Raw genomic sequence first — 22,526 nt, forward strand, 5'->3', positions numbered from 1 at the left:
ATAATGATCTTCTCTTCCACATTAAAAATTGTTCAGAATCTAAGGAAGCTTGGGACAAACTTGAACAGTTGTATGGTAAAGTGGATGAAGAAAAGGGATTTCAGATTGAGGATGATCTACTTCTCTTAGATCCTAAGAATTATGACACAATTTAGGATTATATCATCAAAGTCAATGAGTATAGGGCACTTCTTAAAGATTGTGGAAATCCCATGAAGGATGAAAGGTTGATACATCACATTCTGAAGAAGCTACCTTCTGAGTACGCCAACTTTGTTTTGAGTTTTAATACTCACAAGTTAACCATGGGATCTGCTTACCAGAAGCCTTCCTTTGATGGATTTGCAGACATGTTGATTGTTGAACAATCTCACTTGGTGGATTTTGGTCTTATCAAGTCATCCAAGACCAAAGCCTTGGTGGCTAATGATGCTCAGAAATCTAGTCAAGGGGGAAAAACCAACAACAAAAAGAATCAGTGGAAGCAGAACACACAATCTGAGACACAACATGATTCCTCTCAACAAGGCAGTTCTTCTTCAAACAAGAAGGGAAGTAATGACAAGAAGGACAAACTCTTTTGTGCATACTGTAAAAAGCCAAATCATGATGAACATCATTGCAAAACAAAAAGAATCGATGAGTTAGAAAATCTACTCAAGAAGAACAGAATTCAAGTGCCAGGTACTTCCAAGGATTCTACTCCTAACTCTTCAAAGGGTAAAGGTCAAGCACTTATGGAAAACACAACTTCTTCTTTGGAATGGATACTTGACTCAGGTGCCTCTTACCACATGGGTTCTTCAAAGCAAGATTTTTCTTCATTGAAGCAATCAAAGGTACAACACATCTTCGTGGGAGATGATGCAAAAATGGAAGTTGAAGGGAAAGGACATGTTGAAATGGAAGATGGGGAGTTCAAAGATGTTCTCTATGTTCCAAATCTAAGTTCCAATCTACTATCAATTTACCAAATCACTCACCTTGGAGATGGTCATAAGGTTGAGTTCCTTCCCGATTCAGTGATGGTGCGAAGTCTAAAACATGATTCATTGGTAGCAGTTGGGAATGTCAATGATGACAAGAGGCTTTATTCCTTTTCCTATTTTGTGCCTAAGAGTTCTTCTCAAGCCTTGTTAACTCACTCTAATTCAAACAACAACTTATGGCATGAGCGGTTTGGTCACCTTGACTTTCGCTCCCTTGAGCAACTTTGCTCAAAACACATGGTTAAAGGTCTACCCAACATCAAATTTTCTAAGGGGGAGTGTTCATCTTGTTCAGTGGATACGCATCTCAAGGAAAAATATGATAAAGGGAAGTCTTCTCGAGCTCCAGTTGTTCTTCAGCTAGTTCACATGGTATTAGCAGGACCGTTTGCAGTGACTTCGGTCAGCCAAGGCCGCTACATACTCACATTTGTTGATGACTTTTCAAGATTCACTTGGGTCTTCTTCCTTCACCAGAATGAAGTAGTTCATAAGCTTCAAGAATTCAAGGCTCATGCTGAACACAAGTCAAGAAAAGCCATCAAAGTATTAAGGGTGGACAATGAGAACAGATATGTTGACAGGAGACTTAAGAACTTTTGTAAAATTGAGGGGATTGATCTTTAGATTTCACCAGCATTTAGTTCGCACAAGACAGATGTTGTAGTTATAAGGATTAGGACTCTCAAGACCATGGCAAGTTGCATGATAAAGGCCAAGTCTCTCGATCCTACATTAGAAGTTGAAGCCATTAGCAGTGCCACTCACATACTTAATAGATCTCCTCATCCAACCTTAGATGAAAAGACTCCTTTCGAGGTTTGGTGTGGCAGAAAACCAGTTGTGAGTCACCTTAGAGTCTTTGGTTGTCCAGCATGGGCAAACTTTTCTTCCAGAAGCTGCAAGGCACAGCCACCTAGGCCTTGTACCTTCATTGGTTATGAAGAAAATGTGAAAGCTTACAGACTTATGGATCCAGAGACACATGAGATTTTTGTGGAGAATAATTTTCACTTTGAGGAAAGTTCTCTAAGCTTATCCTCTACTCCTCTTCACACTTCATACACAGTGGAAACTGATAGTGACACCAGCGATAGTGCTTCAACAGGTTCTGATATGTGGGGTTCTTTCGCTAGTTGCAGTGAGAGGTCACATCAGTTCAATCCACGTGCTTATATTTCCACAGTGAAAGGTCCATCTCAGCATGGTACATCTAGTCTTCCAGCTCCAGCTTCATTTGACTTGGGAGACAGACTTGAGGACACACATCTTCTCATTGATGATGATACTTCTATAGTTGTTGCGAGGGCTCACTCTGACCCTCATGTCCATTCTCTACATGATCAATCTACATAGGTTGGCATGATTGTAGATCCTTATGAATAGCAATTAGTGGAGGGCTCTTTGTTAGTAGAGGAGATAGATGGTTTAGTGGAATAGGTTCAGCAGACATCCTTGCCAGATCTGCATTCATTCTTTTCAGTATAGTTGGATGGGGTGAACTTCAGCATCAGTACAGGGATACTTGAGTAGGTTTCTGGGCCACCACACATCTTCAGGACAGTACCTTGGGCATTGTTTCTTCCTAAGGGGAGGAACACCATTCTACATTCTTGGACCTGCTTCTTCATCAGAGGAGCCTTCACCTGTTGGCATTCTTCTTTTGGGGGGGGAGCCTCTTCTGTCTCTCTTCCTTCTTTCCTTCTCTTTTATATATATTGGATGTATGTCGTACTGGGGGGGTCTTGATTACTCCATCCATCTTTATCTCTCTTTTTGGGGGAGGGTTTTTTCCATGAGGTTTTCCCTCTTTCCTCACTTTATGGGAGATTTGCATTTTCATTATGTACATGGGTACCTAACATGGCCTAGTAGCCGGGACCCATTATGCATTTTCATCCTAGCTTGTAAGCTTAAGCACATTTCCCTAACTTGCACTTAAGGGGGGGATGTTGGTGTAAATTAGTACTTTACTATTTACACTTACTTAAGTTTACTTAGGTTAATGTATTAGTTAATTACTTTGCATTATTTTTATTATGAGACACGTAGGATTTTGTGCCACCTTGTGATTTGTCATGTTGACAACATAGGAGTCTGCACCTTTATTTGAGCACATGGTGTCTACAACACTATTTTGCGTGTTCCACTCTTCTAGGCTTATCCTCTCATCACCACACTTACTTCTGTGCTTAATGGAGGATAATCCATATCTGGTGGACATGTGCTTGGTTGTGTGACACTTCATGGTGCTAACTTCTATGCATTCTAGAAGCTCTCCTGTAGCCTTTATAATCAGGCACTCCTAGTGTACTCTAAGCATCAAGCATTATGCATTAAGCATCAAGTATTGAATACATTGGTATTCTGATCATACTCTCTCTTGGTCTTCATTTGTGCTTGTGTTTGAGTTCTTAGTCTTGATCACTATCACAAAGGACTTTCTTAAAGGCCTTTATGGCATGAATATAATTTTAAGGATATAACAATCTAGGTGCATCAATATTGTAAATAATGGAACATGAAAGTAACCATGCACACACCCTATGGTAAAGATCAATTCAAGAGATTGTAGTGGAAGATTAAATAGGAATAGGATCAATAGAGATCTCATTTGAACAATTTTCATCCTGACTTCCATGTACCTCATTAAGGGATCTATCCTTGTTTGTAATAAAAGCCTCATCAAAGTATTCAAAGCAAAAATTATACATGTTGAACCCAAAGAAACACTAAAAGTATGAAAAATGTAAATATTTTATATTTTGAAAGAAATTTTGTAATATATATATATATATATATATATATATATATATATATATATATATATATATATATATATATATATATATATATATATAGAAACTTAAGATAAATATGAAGTATCTAACACAAGATACAAATCTAACATAAAAAAGAAAGAGTTCGTAAATGAGTTCACCAAAATGTAAGGTATAAAAATACAGATGAATAGGATTTAGAATAATGCACATGAAAGAGACCCTAAACTCATATTTTTATACATACATATGAATTTTAAGGAGATGGAATGTAAATCTGGAAATGCTAATATTGAAATGAATAAATGAAAGTACTTACCTCTGACAAAGAATTTGCTGAAAATCCTATCAAACAGTCTTAGAAACTGCTGATTTCTATGATCCTAAGCCAAAACTATGAGATTTGCAAAACTTAGAAATCCATTTCTTTTTTGAGCTAGGTCAACCTTGAACCAAATACAAGGTAAGATCTTACCCCTTTATTTCTAACCTTGACCTACACTTCTCCAACGAAAATTGTATTCACGGATCTCGAAAGTTTGGCAAAAAGGGTATGTAGATCTGCATTGGTATTCACTATCGTGCACCTATATCTATAAGAAAAATAATTTTTTTTGTTTGTATGAGGGATTTTCCTTGGCCAAACCTTGATTTGGAATCAACTTTAACAATGGATTGAAATAAAGAATGCTAGAAAGTAGTAGAAGTAAATCTATCAATGAAGCTATGCTATTCAATAGATATGCAATTGTATTTGAAATGTAAACAATTATAGTGATATAAAAGCTTGGAATTAGTAATGTAAATCAAAACCATAAATTTAAATCAAAATTTCTATGATTGTATTCTTGAAATCCATCTTGAGGAAGAATGAATAGATCTTGAAGATGAACAAAGGATCTTGAAGGAAGATCACATCACCATGATGGATAGATCTAGGGTTTGAATGATGAATCTTGAATGCTTGAATCAAATCCCTTTGAAGACTTGAGTGCTTTAATCCTTGATCTTCAATAGAGAACTTTGATTCTTGAATTGGTGATTGCTTTCTTAGTTGATTTTCTTGGGAGAAAACTTGATCTTAAAACTTGATTACTTGATCATAAAATGTGGATATAAAAATGAGAGAGGAAGAATTCCTTTTATACTAGTCTAGGTCACACACTTCTAGAGAGGCCAACATAGGAGAATTAAATTCTAATTAAGCCTTAACCCATAGAAATGGACCTAAATTAAATACAATTTAATAATTTACTATTCCAAAACCTGAAACAACTAACCTAGAAGTGGGAAAACAAACTTTCAAACTTCTCCCCACATCCGAAAAACTTTCCAATGAAAAGGGGTATCTACATCAAGGTTGAGGTTGACTCTGACCAAGGTCAAGATTGAGGTTGACCTTGACCTAGGGGTTTAGGACCCTTGGAAAATGATCTAGAAGGGAAAAATAGTGTCCGAGGAGGTCCGAATAGAGCCCTTAAGAAGAACAAAAGATGGTAAGGGGGAAAAAATAGGGAACAAGTTGATGAAGGTGAAAAACACCCTCTATGGAGGGATAAACATTCTTAACATAGAATTTCTTCCATTTTAAGATGATATAGATGATAACAACTACTCCTTTGATAGCTAAACAATTGAAGCAAAAGCAAGACCAAAATCAAGTAATGTTGGAGATTTCCTTAGCCCTAAGCTATGTCGAGTTTGATGACTTAAAAGAATATGATAGTGTAAAGAAAATGTGGGAAAAATTGAAAACCATATATGGAGGTGATGACAATGTCTTGAGAGCCAAATTAGAGAACCTAAGAGGTAAATTTGATGAAATGAGAATGATGGAAGGTGAGAATATAGTGCACTGCTGCCATTACTAAGATGCACACTAGGTAAGACTTTGACCTTGGAAGGTGTACTTGGTAGACTTACTACTTTTGAGATGTCTAACTTTGATAACTATACAACTACTACTATTCAATCCACCTTTAAGTTACAATTGGTTCTTAGCAAAAGAAAAGAGAAACATTTGAAGAGTGATAGTGATAATTTTGATGATGAGATTGATGAAATTAAAGTGCTCATTGAAAAATTATTTGAAAGAGGAAAAGGTAATACAAAGGTAAACTACCCATTATCTATTTTTCATGCAATAAAGTCAATCATATTATTGCTAGGTGTCCTGATAGAGAGGATAAAGATGAAAGGAAGGAAAGAAAGTAAAAAGGAAGAAGAGATGACAAAGACTACAAGAGAAACAATGATGACAAAGGTAAGAAATCTTATTATATTTTTGAAGGAAAAATTGACAATGAATCTAAAAGTAATGATGATGAAGTTGTCTATGTTGTTATGAAAGAAGATTTTGATGAAGATAAGAAAACTAAATTGATTTCATATGTTAAAAAAAAGTGACAGATGGATAATTGATAGTGGATGTTCAAATCATATGACTAGTGATAAAGATAAATTTGAGGACATTGGTCCATAAAAAGGTGGATGTATTAAATTAGGTAATGATATTCCATGTGTTGTAAAAGGTAAACAAACTATTCAACTGACTAACAAGGTAAAATTTGACAATGTTTATTGGTTTAAAGGACTTAACTACAATTTATTGAGTGTTTTATAGCTGAACAAATCAGGTTACATAGTTGAATTCCACAATAGGAAGGCCAAGATACATGATGTTGATGGTAAGATAATTAGAAGTGGTGATCAAATAGGAGGTAACTTATTCTATCTAGATTTATCAAATGAGACATATTTGTTTGTACAATAAGATGATGTTTGGTTACGAAAAAAAAGGTTATGTCATGTGAACTTTGTCAATTTGGTAAATATCAATAAAATGAAGAAAGTAAGAGGATTGCCTAAATTGAAGAAGCCTGACAATGATATGTGTAAACAATGTCAATTGGGAAAAATGACCAAGTCTAGTTTTATGAGAAAAACATACACTTCTAGTGATATTTTGGAGTTGGTTCATACTAACCTATGTGGAAGCATTGATGTTAAAACTTATTTTGGAGATAAGTATTTCATTATATTTGCTAATGATTACTCTAGGATGATGATTGTGATGTTTCTTAAAGCTAAATCTGATGATTTTTAGTTATTCAAGTGGTATTTATCCAGAGTTGAAAAAGAAATAGGGAAGATTCTAAAGTTCTTGAGATCTGACTAAGGTGGTTGATTTATTTCAAATGAGTTTAATATATTTTACAATGATAGAGGAATTAAAAGATAGATGTCAACATCAAATACCCCTCCTCATAATGGTATAGCTAAAAGGAGAAAAAAATCAGTAATGGACTGTGCAATAACATTGATGATGGAAAAGAGTGTATCCAAGAAATATTGGAGACAAGCTATTACTATTGTTGTCTATACCTTGAATAGAGTACAAGTCAAGAAAAGTACAAATGCTACACCTTTTGAACTATGGTACTATATGCTCCTAATGTGAAATATTTCAAAATATTTGGAAGTATATTCTATATATTTAAAGATAATAGGAATGGAAAAATTGTTACAAAGAGTGATGAAGGTGTATTGCTAGGATATTCCACCAAGAGAAAAGCTTATGAGTGTTTGAACTCTAACACTAACAAAGCTATGAGAAGTGCAAATATGAAAATTGATGAATTTACAAAAAGAAGTGACACTACATGCAAAGAAGAACTTGAATATTACAATACATTCATCTATATGGATGATGATGCTCCCAACACTCGAAATGAACAAAAAAATCAAGTTACAGTCTCTCAGCAAACAAGAAATGATGTAGTGCAACAAATTTTTGAGCAACAGAGAGTGAGTGCCAAGAAATAGACTAAAGATGTCAAGTCACAGACAAGAAATTCCTATGATTATATATAGAATGTCAAGCATGTAGAACATGTATGAGAACCTAGACAAGAAATAGAAAATGAGCCAGATATTATTTTCCAAGATGAACCTATAGAAGAAAACAGAAGAAAATTGTGTGTGCTAGCAAATTTTATAAGAAGATGTCACAAACCTAAACAAATCATTTGTGATGTTGAATCAAGTGTTATGACAAGAAAAATACTCAAAGATGACACATGCTTACTTTGTGAATCTAAGCCCAAAATAGTAAAAGATGATTTAGACTATGAAGATTGGATTCAAGCAATGAACAAGGAAATTGAACATATTAAGAACAATACTTGGAATTTAGTGCCAAGACCTAAAGACAAAACTGACATTGGAACAAATTAGGTTTTTAGAAATAAACTCAATGAAAATGGTGAAGTCACAAGAAATAAATAAAGACTAGTATGAAAAGGATATCCTCAACAAGAAGGAGTTTATTATGGAGAAACTTTTGTTCCTATGGCAATACTTGAAGGAGTCAAAACTCTACTTGCATATTCAGCCTATAAGAATTTCAAGGTATATCAAATGGATGTCAAATCTACATTTTTGAATGGTGTACTTAATGAAGAAGTGTACATTGAAAAATTTGAGGGATTTGTGGATCTATACAAGAATAATATGGTATGTAAACTTAACAAAGCCCTTTATGGATTGAAACAAGCCCCAAGAGCATGGTATGAAAGATTACACAATTATTTGATGAATATTGGTTTTGAAAGGACAAATGATAACTGTAATCTATATTTGAAGAATGGTAAGAATAATTAAGTACATCTATCTAAAATATTTGTTGATGATATTATATTTGGAGGAGGAGAAGCATTATGCAAATCATTTGTTGATGAAATGAAGAAGGAATTTGAACTGTCTATGTTTGGTGAAATCAAATTCTTTATTGGATTACAAGTATGTCAAATGAAGTTTGGTATTTTCATTACACAATCCAAATAAATAAAGGATATACTAAAAACTTTTGGCATGGAAGATTCAAGACTAGTGAGCACACCAATGTCAACAAGACATACACTATCTAAGAATGATGAATTTTTTGAAGTAAACCGGACCTTATACAAATCCATAATTGGAAAATTTCATTATTTTGTTCATAGTAAACTTGATATTGCTTTAGCAATTGGGATAGTTGCTAGCTTTTCAAAAAATCATAAGGATATTAACATGATGACAGTGAAAAGGATAATGAGAAATCTGAAATTTATAGAAGACTATGGATTGTATTACAAGAGAAGTGATAGATTTGAACTGAAGGTATTCATTGAATTATATTGGGAATGGATATTGATGATAGAAAAAGCACTAGTGGAGGTGCATTCTTTCTAGGAAAGAGATTGGTGTCATGGAAAAACAAGAAATAGAATTGTATTTCCCAATCAACAGCTGAAGCTGAGTATGTGGTAGCTACAGTGAACTATTCAAACATTATATGGAAAAAGAATGAAAAAAGAAATAAAAGAAGAAATTATAGATCCAATAGTTATCTATTGCGATAACACAAGCGTTATTTACATTTCAAAGAATCCAGTGATGCATACTAAGACAAAGAACAATGCTATCATGCATCACTACTTGAGGGAACTAGTTCAAGATAGAGAAGTGAAGCTAGAACATGTGCACACCAAGGAATTTTTTTTTGACATAAACACAAAAGCCTTACCTAAAGATGCTCATGAATATCTTAGAGGAAAATTAGGGGTGATTCCCCTAAACAAAGATACTTAAGGAGAAAAGGTGCACTGCATCAAATGTGCTACTTAGAATATCTTACACATTGATGCAACACAACTCTACTTTGGGAAATGCCTAAGGTAGATATGAAACTACACCATAACAAATCCATCATAGAGAGATGATAGAAATCAGCCAAACATGCAAAATCTATATAATTCAGATAAATGAAGAGATTGAAGCTAAGAAAGCTAAGTGTCTTTGGTGTTTTTGTCAAAGAGGGAGAATATACAAAAGAAGCAATATACAAAAAGGGAGAGCTAGACCAAAGAAGAGTGAACATAACCAAAAGAGGGAGAATATATAGAGAAATAGATAAAAAAGGGAGTGACGTATCCAAGAAGGAGATCTATTATTTCAGAGGGGGAAAATATTTTGGATTTTATGGTAACAAAGTAAGATACATTTGATACATTGAGATATTCAACAATATTGAGATGTAGAGATGTTGTGATCAATGCCAAAGAGGGAGATTTTTGGAAACTTATAATTGGAATAATTGTTGTTTTTATTCTCAATGTCAAATCTATTGATAAGACATATCACTACCTAATCTAAATGTCATATCTATTTGGTTGATGAAGAGAATTTGAGAAATTTCTCATAAAAATAGCACCTAGATGAAAGATTGATTTATGAAAAGGAAGCTACAATGGACATTTGATTAGATAGACTTTGATGAGACAAAATGATTATTTATATCAAGAAAGTGAAGCTAAGAAGAGAAATAGAATAAATGGTTAAGAAATCTTGAATGATATTAGTCTCAACTGAGCCACAGTAAGTACCAAGAAAATATAGTGTTGATCGAGCATTAATATCAACCAAGCAAGATAGTCAATGATGAGCCAAAATTTTTACAATGCTCAAGTGATTAAGTGATGACTGAGTGTCATAAATTAGTGATTGCTGAGTAATAGTGTTGAGAATGAATTTGAGGAAATCATAAATCCTAGTCAACTTAGTCAATTTCTTGGGAGATGTACACCATGTTGAAGATAATATTGATGAGTTGGATCATTAATTTCAAGGTAAGGATTAGGTAAAAATCTAATAGACAGATTCTAGAAAATTTTCTAGAGGAAGATCAAGAAGGTAGATAGATACAATGAATTGTGTTGAATCTGATCATAAACCCTAAGGTATACAGTTATCATGGAAAATGGTAAAGCAAGAATCACCTATTTCAAGAGGTATTGAGCTGAACAATAAGTGAGGTGTAGAAGAGATATAAATCTGCATAGAGAAAGGTTGATCAAAGTTGCACAAGGGTGAACACAAGTGTGTGTAAGTGAAAGAAAAACACAAGGAGATTACTTATGTAGATGCTGTTGATATTGATAAGTAAAATTTGAGAAGATTGCTTAAAATTTGTGGAAGGTAGAAGATTGATTGCTTGAAGGATTACCAAGTGAATCAAGAACATTGATGACAGTGGAGATCTTATCAGTGGTCTAAACTTGAAAGTGAGTTGTAATAATAGAAATCAAAACCCTACTATTTTCTTTCTATTCATTGTAAACAATTTGTATTGAAATCCTTTTAACAAAGGTTCACCTAATAGTCATTTGAAGGACTTAACAATCTATGTAAATCCTTTAACAAGGTGACATTCTAATGGAATGATCAAAGTCCTCTGACAAGGCCATTCCTAATAGGGTGATTAAATCCTCTAAATAGATCACATCTAACAGTGTGTATTGTAAACATTTAATAGGGTTGGCTCCTAATAGAGCTCACTTTGAAAGAGTAAAGATGTGGTGACATGTTGATGGTGTTTTTCCCAAATTGGGTTTCCACATAAAATCCTAGTGTCAAACTTGTGTTGAATTCTTTATATGTTTTCTAGTTTATATTAAGAAAAGTATGTTACGTTTGGGACAATAGTGTTTTTTTATCAATACAATAGAGACTGAGAAACAACATGATAAGAAGAGTAGTGAATGTTTTATGTTTAATTGTTCAAATGGTACTTATGAACCTTGAGCAACTAATTCACCCCCACCCCACTCTCAGTCATTCTAAACATTTCTAATAGTAAACCTATTGGAACACCTATGGTAACTGGTCATAAGTTCTCTAGCAAAGATGAAACACCTAATATTGAACAAAGAAAGTACACATTTGTGATTGGAGGATTAAAATATCTAACACATACTAAATTTCATATATCTAATGCATTTGGTATTATTGTAAGATTTCAAGATGATCTTAAAGAGAAAAACCATGCAACAATAAAGAGAATTTTCAAATATTTGAAGTCTACCCCTAATTTTGGATTATAGTACTGTTGGGACTCAAAATCAAAGCCCCAATTTTGAGTACCATTGAGAAAATTAAGCTCTATAAATGCTCTTTAATGCATATGTACCTGGCTATACCCTTGAGCCCTATGAGGTGTTTAATGTTTCTAACACCTTTCATTTAGTGTGTCTATGTGTTCCATGAAGTTAAACTGCTATTCTGAGCCATTGTCTATAATGGAATTCGCAACATACATGGGATCTCCATACAAGAAAGAAGAGCCATCTACGTCCAAGGTGACTAGCATGAATGATTTACCACACAGAGAAAGGTCAGAACAACACATGTTTGAAATTGGAACCAAAGAACAATCCATGGTGAGGGGCAAAGATTTGCAAGAGCCCCAAGATGTTAGATGTTGGTTGTAGTGGCAGGGGAGTTTAAATTTTTTTTGAAGAAAGATCCACGTTGGTAGGGAAGATCACCATGGTATGAAAGTTGTCTAAAAAAAGCCACCAGGAAGGAGGTTTGGAGGTGCCCAACTGAAAAGAGGAACCCACAACATGCTTGCATGAAAGTATTAATAGGAAAATTTGTGTAATGGAGCATACACGCAAGAAAAAAAGCATAGCCAACTTGCAGCTTCAAGGAAAAGCAGTCCATGCATACTAGGAAGGAAGGCTAAGATACTCAAGATGAACTCCGTAGAAGAAACTTAGAGATGTGGCCCTTGAACTTAAAGCCAATGGCCAATGCTTCCACTGGGTGCTCTATAGCTATTACAAATGGAGAAAACTACATGTGCAAACTTATAAAAAACCCATGCAATGAAAGAGGAAGGTGTCTTTCTTTCTTTCAAAGCAAGTTTAGACACTAGTAGACATGAAAGGGAGGTGCTCCTTTTAAGGAAGCCATGAGAAAAGAGGCAAAATCACTAGCAAAAAAATCCCACATGCACCGGGTGGGTAGTCTTTAAATTGTTTAAATAAAATGATACTCACCTATTGAGTTGTCTTAAAGAGACATGACTTTTAAAACCTATAGCCATTGTTGCATGGTGGAGCCCATTTGTGGTTAGCCAGCTAGAAAACATGCAATAATTTTAAACAAAGATACACACGTGATGACATGGTAGTCTCAAAGGTAGATGCATAGGATTGTGCCATGTGGCACATCCTATGGTGGGTGCTTCCCTGCTTTGGGAAGTTGCTCGACCATTAAGGAATATGGGAATGTACATAGGTGCCATGTGGAAATGGGCTCAAGATACATTTTGAGGTGGTGATCTAGTCAAAGTAGGTAGGTGGTGATGGGGCACCCAATAATATGGTACCACGTGGCACACATCAAGGCCCAGAGGGTGAAGAAAAAATAAAATATTTTAAAAATGTCATTTTTGGTGATTTTTCAAAGAGAGTCACATACAAGACTTATTTTAAATTGAAAATGACATTTTCTAAAGTTTAAACTTTAGACTTTTTTAAAAATTTTGAATTTTAAAAGTTGCAAGTCATAGTTTTATAGCAGGGACATATTCTTCAAATCGAGATTTTGGAGGTTCCCGATAGGTGAATATAGTCATATTATATATCATCAGAATTGGGAGAAGACAAAATTTCCAATTTTGGAGTTCTTTTTTGCACAGGAAGCAATTTTTTTAGGTTATTCAAGGTTTTCTTCCAGATTCCTAACTTGCAATTACATTCAGGTATCGAAGTTCAGTTGTGACTTCTAGTAAGATAATGACCTTAACATGTGTAAAAATGGTAAAAATGTATTTGGAATTGAGTTTGGTCACATGCAAATCAATTAACCCAAAGTTTTTATTAGCATTCTTGATGCATATAAGATATTTTTGGTTGCATAAAGGTTTTCACCATTTAGCAAGATATTTACAAGTTTGTTACAAAGCAATGATGAAAACTAAATTATTTTTTAGGGGTAGAAAGATGAAAGAGGTTTTGAAAATACAAAAGATGGAATTCTAAGTGGACACATGTCATCTTTAGATCAGATATGAGAATTCATCCTCTTCTATATCTTGCTTTCTTTCATCCATTATTGGGGTTGGTTCTAGTTTTCTGAAAAAAACTTCTCACTACCGAGACACCATTCTTCAGTATTTTTCTCTTGTATTGAGCAACATTTAAGTTTTTATGTAGATAGTTCTTGTTTCTTTTGTGTATTCATTTTCAAGGAGAATGGATAAAGCATAACAAAAGGGGTTTTAATTTCAATCTGAATCTTGTCTCCTGCTCATGGATTTGTAATCTTTTCTAGTTTATGAACAAAGAACATATACTAGGTTGCATTTTGTTTAAGAATGTATTGTTGGAAATGATTGAAAAGATCATGAATGAAGAATAATGGAACTTGTAAAGAATGTTTCAATCATTGTTTTGTCATTGATGTCAAACTTTCTACTTGCAAGAATGAAAATTGCTTAAGTGATCCAAATACTATCAATTGGTTGATTGACAAGGAGGTGGCAATCAATAAGATGTAACTAGAGTACCTAGAGAAAGGTTGAAGTTATGATGTTTTAATGAAGTATAAGGATTAGCTAAGCCATTGATGAAATAGTGTATTGATGAAATACTCTAATATACAAAGGATGGACACACTGAGACACATTAAAGGTGTAAGGATTAACTAAGTTCATTGGAGAGAACCGAGCTAGCTAGTAAGTGCCGAACAGATTCTCAGTTGAAGCTAAGCAAGTTCAACTTAGTGTGTGTCAAGTGGCCTTTAGGTGCTGAGTGAAGGTTAGGTGCCAAGTGATCTTTAGGTATCGAGTAGATTTCTAGTGCCGAGTAAAGATCAGGTGCTGAGTTACATAGAATCTCTTTAGGTGCTGAGCATCAGTAAACCAATGATGCTGAGTTGTTGCATTATTTGTTAAAGTCAAAGATTCGCTAGATCAACAACAATAAGGTTGTTACATCAAATTTTATGAATTAGTTGGATGATAGGGATGATGAGTAGATGTCACAGAATTCTATGTAATCCATGCAAACCATTTTCAAGGCGAATGCTAATGGATTTATCATGAAGTTTCTAGAAGAAACAATTTGGAGGGAAAAAAATACCATTTTTCACAAAAGATTTGAGCAAGAAATAAAGAACAAAACTTCTTTATAAGTTGTTATAGGTCAGAGATCAAATGCACATGCCTGAGAGGGAATCGGTCATAAGTGTGATCATGCAAAGAAGCCAAAAGGAGTAAGAATAGAGCATCATGACTCTAAGTTGATCAAGTGACCATAGTGTGCTTTGGCATAATGAGTGGAAGAACTCAAGGAGATAGATCTTGAAGGGTGAATAGGCTGTTAGCACTACAAGGGAGGAAAGCCAAGCAAAGAAAAGGACTGAAGAGCGATCTGAAATATGCAAGGTTGAAGTTGCAATCTGTATCAGGTCAAAACCCTTCTAATAATTTCTTACCATTGTATTAGATATTGAAACCCTACATTTCTAGGTTAGCTTAATAGCTAGGTTGATAAGCCTCAAGAAAATGATAAAGTAATCCCTGGGAGAAGGACAAAGAGATCCTCAGGAGAAGGATAGGAGATCCTTAGAGAGGGATACAAGATTCTTTTGAGAAGGTGACTGAAAATCCCATGGACTTGGGTAAGCCTAATAGCTCTATGTAAATCCTTTAACAAGGTGACATTCTAAGTTGAATGTTCTTAAATCCTTTAATAGGGTCACATCTTACAATGTGTAAAGCCTTTAACAGGGTAGGCCTTTAACAGGGCAAACCATCAGAAGTAGTTGAAATCAATTGTGCAGTTATTTTGTGGGTATCATCCCCACCCCAATTTTACCTTCTTATTCCTATAGGGTTTCTAGGTCATCAAAATCCTTGGTGTTATGGTGTGATGCATGTTTACTTTTCATGATTGTTTAATGTTCAATTGCATGCATGATAATTTCAGTTATGTGTCATTAAGGATTAGAAGAAATTTTTTTATTGGATGACATTGGACCTTGAATAACTGATTCACCCCCCCTCTCAAATATTCTAAATAATTCTAACATGTATGTGATTGAAGTATCTTGCTAATGGAACAAAAAGCCATGTAATTGCTTGATGTTTATCATAGGGTTTGCAGATTTCATGATGGGATGGTCAGAGTATGAGGTTCATATTAATGCAGATGTCTATTCACAAGCTGAAAGAGAGATCAGGGATCTTGATGTAAGAATAATGTCACAGATTTCTAGGAGATGTATGGTTGTAATTCATGTAATTGCCCAATAGATAAGGCATTGATCAGAGATAGGATCATTAGGTTTTGTTGCTCATACCTAGGTCTTGCTGATATCAACATATTAAATCATCTCCCTTTTTATGTTGAAAGTTATTCAAAGTTTGACCCTCACTTAGCTTACCAGTTTCATGAGCCATGCTATTAGCTATTTCATGTTTGTGATTTCTTGGTTAAGTATAGAAGATTTAGGGGTTTCATCTGTTATTCTAGATCCTGATTATGCTCATTGCACTAGTCACATAATTAGATCTTAAGAGGTTCACCCACCTAGGTTTTACAGGGGTTGAAGTGAAGAAGGAGTGTAGCCTTATAGTTGGCCCAAGTTCTTGGTGAATTGTGTCCATTGTTGGAGATAGCTACCCATAGACACATTCTTGCCTTGCATACTTGGTTATTCAAACTCTATTAAATTAGAAGCCAACAAGTACAATAGATTGAATGATATTACTTTATGTGCATATATTGATATGGATTGTGAAGGAAGTGTAGATGGTAGAAAGAGTACTAGTGGTAGAGTATTATTCTTAGGAGGAAGATTGGTTTCTTGGATAAACAAGAAATAGGAATGTATTTCATTGAGTGCAATAGAATTAGAGTATATAACATCAAAAAACAATTATAATTAGATTATTTGGATGAAACAAATATTGAATTATATTGGGATTGAGTTTAAATAGCCTATTATAATACATTGTTATATCATAAGTACAGTGAGTATGTCAAAAAATCTAGGTTTACATTCAAAGACAAAGCTCATTTCTCTTAAGTGACTTTTTTGAGACAGATAAAATTGTAGAGAAAGAGATCAAATTGGATTATATTTGCATAAAGGAGTAGATAGAAGATATATTTACAAATTTTTTTCCAAAGGATACATTTGAGTACTTAAGAGGTATCCTTGGGGTTAAGCCCCAACTTACTTTTGAGTAGTTTATCTAGAGATTATATTAGTCTAGTGGTAATAGAGCACTACTTCTTTTATCTGGATTGGATTCTTCATGCTTCCTTTATGGGGGAGTATCTATGTTTGAGCTAAGTCATTAAGGACTCTTGGTACTGATACTTAGTAATGTCTTTGGACACTTGAGCTTATTGCATATGTTATGAAGAGAATTGACATAATGATACCCTTTTCATTTATGCTAGTGGGAGAAAGTAATACATGAGAAACATCCTAGTATTTGGTTTGTAGTAATACATGAAATATCTTTGTATACTTACTAATGTCAATGGGGGAAGAATATCCTTTGGGAAGACTTTTTCCTGAAGGAGGGATTTGATTAATGAAGAGGATTTGAAAATATTGATGAAGCAGATTTGAAAATATTTTGATTTATGGGGGAGATTAATGTTAGAAATAGATAATACTGAGAGGGGGGGGGGGGGGGGGGGGGGGTGAATTAGTATTTTCAATCTTTTTACCCACAATTGAATTTTTTTTATTACTTTAATACATGCATAAGGAAGTAAACCAACAATGTTGAATAGTAAAAATAACCATACATAGAGAGAGCTCATAACACCATTTTTTTAAACCAGGGAAACCTTGGCCAAGGGAAAACCCTAGTGGGGATGAAACCCACAAGATGATTCACTATATAAAGAATCCAGTTAAGGATATTGACCCTATTAGGAGTCTATGGAGAATGTATAGTGTCTGGAGTCCCTGTTAGGAGACTAGGTCTTTTTAGAAGCCTCAACCCTATTAGAAGTTTCTTCAACCTTGTTAGGAGTTGGTAGATCATATACAAGTGTGTGCAAGAAGAGCCCACTACCCTAACATGCAACTAAAAAATTGAGTTCTTCAAGAGAATAAATATACATACAACATTGGATCACTTTCTATACTTCACAATTCCTTGATTGTCAGTTCTTCATAGAAGGGGTAACTACACATATATCAATTTGCATCATATCTCTCATCACATAACCTTACTTCACATCACATAGTATCTCATCGCATTCACACTTTAATTTTTCAATTGAAGCTCTTTAATTATATCAAAAATATCAATAAATTCTTCCTTAGTCAGCTCACATATCATCCTTAGAGTTGGCTCATCAAGATTTTAGTAATAAAAAAAATTCTGCAAGTCATATAAGTCAATTTGCTAACATGCTCTGTTCTGCACTATGAGGTATCTGCATCAATATTTCCTTCATAAATTGAACTAGATTGATCATACAGACATGCACACTTATAAGCATCATTAGGATGATGTCATGCATCTAGGGTTAATTGTGCAAGAGAATATTCCAAGGGAATATTCTACTATGAAAAATCTTGTCATGTTCTTGTAACACTATCCAATACTTAGACAATTTTCCTTCACAAATGATCATACCTAAATTGCAAAGAATATGTTGCCATAAATGACAACCACATATCTTATTTTATTTGACTGGTTGGTCATATTGCAAACAATCTCACCCTTTGGCATTGATGACAACATTTTGGGAAAGTCCCAAACATGTTGTCATACCAATCAAAATAAATATCCATAACATAGTAAAAAAATTGTATTCATGTTATGAGAAAGATTAAATCCCTTATAACTCCAATTACAAAATTTTCTTGAAGCAAAGCTTACTACTATACTTCAAAATACAACTACATAACTTACAATTACAATTTTTCTTATTTCCCCCCCTTTGACATCAATGACAAAGATGCCAATAAAAAAAAATCCTATCAAAATCTAAAAGTTGCATCAAAACTTGGAAAAACAATCATTGAAGTTAGTCTTCAACTATGCAAGATGTTTCTTCCAACTATCTTTCAATGCATCAAACACACTGATTAGTGCACATAAAGCATATGTGGCTAACTCTATTGCATTCAAATGTGTAGCCACAAACTTTTCATATGAGGACTTGCTACCAAGCATTCCTCCAACTGATTTTGTAATAATGTAATCTATGGGGAAAAATGGTTCCTTAAAAGAGTAAATCTTTTCAAAACTTTCTCCTTTTATACTTGTATATCAAAAATTCTATCATGAAGTGGTTTCATAGTATGCTCAAAGGTTTCTAACTTCTGATTCTATTTCAGAAAGTTATCAGTGAGTGCCTGAAGCTCAGTTACCTTCTCTTTGATTTGCTCATCAAAACTATGAATGTGAAGGTATGACATGTTGCACTTAGCATATATCTTCTTTTGCATGTATATTTACCATTTCTATATCACTTCTTATGTTTTTACACATAATATTAAGAAGTTTACCATCATGCTATGTCTGTGCTTGAATTGTAGCCACAATAGTAAGCATAGTAAACTCATTATCAAAGGTTTTACACAAAATTGTTGCTCTTTGTTGAATATGTGCAGGTGTCTCAATAGAACTTACTGTCTTCTCCAATTTTTCCAAAACTAAAGCTAAAATATTCTCAATAGACTTGACAGATTTCTTCTTTTCAATAAATTTACTTAAAGAAGATATGAGATTTTGTGCCTCATCTTCTTCATCTAACTGTGTTGCTATTGTTGCTGCTGCTATGACCACTGCTACTTATGTAGGTGTTGAGGATGGTAATACTAATTTTGTAGCTATAGGTTCACTTGTAGTAGCTTCTTCAATGCTAGATTCAAATTTCTTTGCAGAAGGTGCATCTTCTTCCTTAAGCTCCTGTTCATTTTCTTCATTAGATGAGCTACTATAATCAACAATATTACCAACAATGTTGGAACCAAAATCTTTAAATGGATCCTCTATTTTATCCACTATCATATTGTTCTTATCTACTTACATAGATTCACTACCAATGGTAATATGTGGTGAATCACTTGGTTTCTCAGAACTGTGAGGTGGACTATATGTTACTACAGTAGGACTTGTCTTCTCTATCTATGCAATATTCTTAGACTCCTTAGGCATAGGGCTTTCCTTCTCTAGTTGCACACTCTCCTCTAGCATAGTATACATGTATGTGACTATTCCCTTTTGAGTTTCCTCATTCACTTCTTCATAGTTTCCTCCCATGAGGAGAATGGATCTTTTCTTATTCCTTAATAATGGTGTTATTCCTTTTATAATTTATGTTATTTCTTCCTCATGATTTACAATACATAGCTTTTCACCATATTTTTCCTTATTTTCTTATCTTCCTCAATTACTCTACTTTTTCAATTTAAAAGTCTATTGTACAAGTCTTCAGGTATTTGACCTCTTATGCTACCAAACCTTTTATCTTTTAGGATCATATTTCTAACTACATCATTATCTAACTGCCTTCTATCCATATTATTATACAAGTCATAGTACCTATTCAATTGCACAAAATTATTTTCATTAATAATTTGCATGTCAATATTTTCTACCTTTGGTTTCCATGCTTTTCTTCTTGCTAAAGTCTTTACTTCCTGATCTACTAGTTCTACTGGTCTATCACTAGTCTCTTCTTCAGATTCAGGAGAACTAATTTTCAAGGTTGTTCTCCTCTTGCTTGGTCCACTTGTAGTTTTCTTCATTCTCTTCTTAAGAGGGGTATTGACCTTATCAAGCCTTGTATACTTCCTTGATGTTGGTGCTTCCTCAAATTTCTTTAGATTCCTTAGAGCTTGCTATTGTGCAACTGTTGCATATGGCACTGTGGGTGCTTACACACTTGTCTGTGCAACCATGCCTTCTTTAGTAGGTCTGGCCATTGCAATAGGTGTAGGGGTCAATAGTTTAGATTGACCACTGGCCTTCATTTCCTATGTTATCCCTTTCACCTCTTCAAATTCCTTTCTTGATATTCTTGATTCCTTCAAGATAGAATCAATCACTTTTTCTACCTTCTTCTTGGAGTCCTTGATTATTTGACTTGTTTTGACTTCTCTCATCCCCTCAGTATATTTCCCCCATCTAGGAAATTTAGAATCAACTTCAGAGTATAGGATTATCTATGCATATCCTTCAGTCAGTTCCTCACTCATTTCGTAACCCATAGGTTTAATGAACTTTATTTGAGGAACTACTGCCTTCATACATGTAAAATCTATTTCTACCATAAAACATAGTTCATCCTTATATTTCTCTACTAGTGTAGGAGGTATCCTATACCTTTGCTTCATTTTAGCTTGGAAAAATTTCATAATTTTGTCAATATCATTATCTCTGACTATTTCTAGTTTAGTTATGTATGTGCGAGTGATAGTCTGCATTGCATACTCACTTCCATCCCAATTTGAAATACTAGGAAACTTCTTTGTTGCAAAGAAGAATATGTGTGTCAATAGGGATTCAAAACTAAAGATTATGCTCCTAGATTTCTTGATTTTTGATATGTTATCCAACAACTGTGTTCAAATAATGTGACATAGATTAACCTTTTCACCCTTTACTGCCATATAAGCTACTTGAAGAAATCTGACAAGGACTGAATCTATCCTAGATCCATGGTTGAACTTATACCCCAAAATTTTACTGACAATTCTTACTCGATCATCTTGAATAGATTTGATCTTCATATTTCTACCATCAAAACTTTTGTTGAGATTTGTTTCAACTAACTTGCACACATTCTTTATGTTCATTGGATTGCATCCTTCATTACTCAAACCTGTGACCTTGTGAATGAGGTCATTATCAATGCATATAATAGAATCTCCCAACCATAGAAGGTCATCATGAACTCTTATCATAATGATTCTTGTCCATTCATGGTTGTTAAGTCTATGTAGAACATGTGCTTAACTAGGTTAAGTTGTTCTAGGTATGCATGTTCTAGTTTTAGTGACAAATAATTGTTGCACATTTTCTCCAATTCCTTATGAATCTTTGTATCTCCTATGCTTTCAATTTTATAGTGAATATAACCTCTTATATCTTTGACATGAAGAATATTTTTTGGTATTTTCAAAAATGCTCCAATAGGTCATCAAGTAGAGAAAGAAATGGGTGTTTCTTGAAGTTATATCTAGGTCTAATTCTTACATTAAACACTTCTTGTCTTGCCATTTCTGAAAATATACTCAAAAAATTCAAAAAATATCTTAATTTCACATTTTAGGGTTTTTAGTGATCTCGTGTATCTCCAAACTTCTTTAATACTTAAAATCTCGCTTTAATCTTGCACTTAAGATTTCACACAAGCAAATGATGTTCATAAATCAATTTGCATCTTTTAAATCTTTCACAATTTGTACTTCACATTAAATGTGTATATGCCACTAGTCCAAAATATTGTCTTTGTACAACAAAGAGATATTTCTTCTTATATATCCTTATATTGATCATATCAAGCAATGCACACTTTACTATAGACTCCTTTCAATGTCTAGTATACACTATTAACTATGCAACTTGTAATATTCTTTCTACCATTAGTTATAATTAATTGACACACTATTTTAACGAGAATGCTTAATACAAGTAATATGGGTCATAGACAATAAGTGACTTTACTATTTTATCAAGTACATTAGGATGTGCTTCTTCCTAAACTGTATGAGAGCTTTCAGGTTCTTTTTCCTTTACAAATATTTCCTCGAATTTTTTTGTCAGATCCTTCATTTGTTCCTTCAAACTATCATCATTTCTTTTATTGTTCCTTCTATAGTTTTGGTTCCTATTTAGGTTTCTTCTATCCATTCTATAGAACTTTTTTGTGTGTCCAAA

This window comes from Cupressus sempervirens, chromosome 5, assembly GCF_028749045.1.
Source record: "Cupressus sempervirens isolate cs-2001-9-10 chromosome 5, ASM2874904v1, whole genome shotgun sequence".
Lineage (NCBI taxonomy): Eukaryota > Viridiplantae > Streptophyta > Pinopsida > Cupressales > Cupressaceae > Cupressus > Cupressus sempervirens.